Consider the following 3,166-nt stretch of genomic DNA (forward strand, 5'->3'; position numbering starts at 1 on the left):
GCGCGACCAGTGCAGCGCGCGACCAGTGCAGCGCGCGACCAGTGCAGCAGTTTTCCTGCCCGTAGATTAGGAAGCAGTGGATCTGCCTCCCCGAAGCCCCTGCGGAAAGCTGTTTGCTTGCTTGGACATTTTCACTTACTTCTTCTCAGCAGTGGCCAATTAGAGAACAGAACTGGCGCCTGCTGGTACAGGCCAGAATCTGTGATGGGAAAAAAAAAAAAAAAAGCTGCTCGGAGAAGGAAGATGCAAAGGAGTCTGTTCCCATAGATGTACGGAGTCTCACAAGGGAGTTCTGTCCCTTCTCGGGGCCTTAAAGTGGGGCCACCCTGCCACCCTGCCACACTGCCTTGGCACCACGTACGTTGGGGCCTCTGAGAAGTGAGAGGAGTGGAGCGAGCCACAGGCACCATCTTTTTCTAAAATACAAGAAAAATGCTAACTCACCATTGGAAAAAAGAAAAGCAGCTGCAAACATTTTCTTTCATAAAATGTATGACTTTTTTTTAGCTGGGATAGTAACTTACATTAAATTGGATATACTGGGGATGATTTCTACTTGAAGTCCAGTAATTTATTGCAATTTCTTAGAATTGTTATGCCATTTGCCTTGTTTTTAATTATGACTGGGGTCCGGCTGGACTCAGCTGAATTCCATCCCCTGAAAGGTCTTTGCTGTGTCTCACAGCTCCCCTTAGGAACAACTTTCACCCATCAGAAATTCTGGGTCGAGGGTGGGAACCCAAACACATGCATGGAGAATGACACCCTATTGTCCGGCACTTTGAACACCTACCCGGGGAGCCCAGGATAATACAGCTGCCAATCTCGGAGGCTGGAACTCTGCAAAACAACTTGCCCTCTCCTGCCGTTACAGTGAGTTGCTTGTGAATGGAGGAAACAGACTGATCTCCCTTCGCTTCCCCGACACACAAAGGTCCACTGTGGGGCGTGAGGGCTCGCCAGGTGGCTGCCACGGGGAAGCCAGGACTGTGGGGGTGGGGATGACCTCCAAGTCCCTTGTACCGGCCACACTGAAGAACTAAATCTCACCTGTGTTTTCCTAACCTCTGCTGAATGACCTGCATTTATCGGTTCAAGCGTGGATGCGACACCAGCGCGTCGCACGCATGGGTCAGGAGTCAGGGTCAGGGGAGGGAGGAGCGGTGCTTCCCTCTTTCCTAGCAGTGCTCTGTTTTTTTTCCCATTGTCCTGCTTTACAGGCTTGTAGTGCAGGACAAACAAGGTAGACAGGAGCACACTTTCTAGCTGGTGCCTGCTGTCCCCTGGAGATGTGCCAGCCACTCTGCAGAAGTGACAGTAGGCCTAACCCAACTGTGCTTGTACATCGAAGAGAAGTTTAGAATTTCACTCAGTTGCATTCCCAGTAGGACTGGTCCAACGCGCTGCTGCTGCAATGACACCCCTGACTCCTGGACCACGGGCACCAAGCAGAAGGTATCCTGCCCCACCCCAGCAGAGTAGACCCCTGCTCATTCCCTGAACCAGCTTCCCCCTTGCCCTACGTGACTGGCCAAGGTTCACCTAGTAGTGACACTTGCTAGCAGCCCAACAGGATGGGCCTTACTGCTTAGGAGACACAGAGGTCTTTGCTCAAATTCCTTACGAGGAGAGGTGTAGTGTGTGAAGGGCAGGGGAGACTGGTGGACTGTGGAGCGCCACCTTCCTCTCTTACCCCCAATGAATGTTTTCGGGATGCTTGGTTTGAACCCTCAGTTCATGTTGCATTAGATTCTGACAGCGGGACGTGTGCCTAGCTGCCTTGACCCAAGTGGACTGAGGAGGGGGAATGGAGGAACAGGAAATCGGTGGCACTTGAAGGGGAGCTCTTGCTGCAACATGGAAGACAGGCAGCATTGCTTCGGGATGGAGGGAAGGGCACACACGCCCTTGCTAGGCCTCGCAGGTTCCCAGCTCAGGCATATGTGCTCCTCAAAGGTGAGATTTGAAGAGAAGGGCTGATCTCCTAACACCGTGATTCTGGCTTAGAGCGCTTCCTCAGGTTTTCTCTGTATCTCTTTCTTTTTATTTTCCTTAAACCTTTCTACCACTAAATAACATCTGCATTTATTTTCTCTGCTTAGTCCAAAATAAGAGTACTTTATTTGATCAAAAAAGCATAATGCATTATAAGTACCTAATAATAAATAACGTAACGTAAATAAGTGTGATAAAAGAGTATAGCTCCTCTTAAGTCCAGATGAGGCCAGCAGCATCCTGGCCTCCAGGGCGGTGTCTGCCACCCTTGTTCATATCCTTACTGCCAGCTTCCTCTCCTAAGAATAAACCAGTGCACCAACAGTCCCGTCCACTCAGAACTCCCTGAATGACTCATCCACCGCTCAGCAGGCTCGCGGGCTTTCCCTTCTCAATGATTCAGTCGTTTGATTGAACTGAACTGAAAGGAAAACTCAAGCTTTGGGGGTCATTTTAGACTTGAGCAGACACAGCCAGAGAGGGCGGACTTTACAGGCTCTTGAGGGCTCCGGAGCAGCTCTCGCTCACCAGGGAGAAAATGAATGCTTCTTTTTGGTGGGGCAGTCCGGCATCACCTACCAGCCAGCGTACGAAACGGCACCTGGACTTGCGCTGGAGATTCTGAGTTTCATTGGGCACTGGGTGCACCGAAATGAAAATGGTGTAAGAGGACTTGGGAGGAAAGACTAGGCTGGGAACTGACAGGTCGTAACTCAAATAGGACACTGAGGCAATATTTGGATGAAGAACTAAGCAGTACTGCTGCAGTGTGATCAGGTACGTGGAGCTGCCGAGGTTTTGGAGACAGTCGCCATTCACATTACTTATGTTCTCTTTTCATGAATGAGATTTTGATTTTTTTTTTTTTTAATGTATTTGGTTGTTACAGGGTCTCACTATGCAGCTTGGATTCACGGCAACCATCCTGCTTTCAGCCTCCCCAGCGCTGGGATTATAGACATGCGCTACTAAGCCCTGGACTCTGGCCGGCTCAGCCCACCCTGGGGGTGGCGCGGGCACTGCAGTGGTGCCCAGGATCAAGCCACTGCCTCTCCCCTGTGCTTGGTGATTTTTAACACCGCCACTCCCATTGGCGATTCCCACGGCCTCTGAGCGGCGGGAGATCTCCCGTCCTCCTCGCTGCGCTGGGGTTGGCAGCCCTCCCTTCCCT

Source organism: Octodon degus, unplaced genomic scaffold (genome assembly GCF_000260255.1).
Source record: "Octodon degus isolate 3935 unplaced genomic scaffold, OctDeg1.0 scaffold00052, whole genome shotgun sequence".
Classification (NCBI taxonomy): Eukaryota; Metazoa; Chordata; class Mammalia; order Rodentia; family Octodontidae; genus Octodon; species Octodon degus.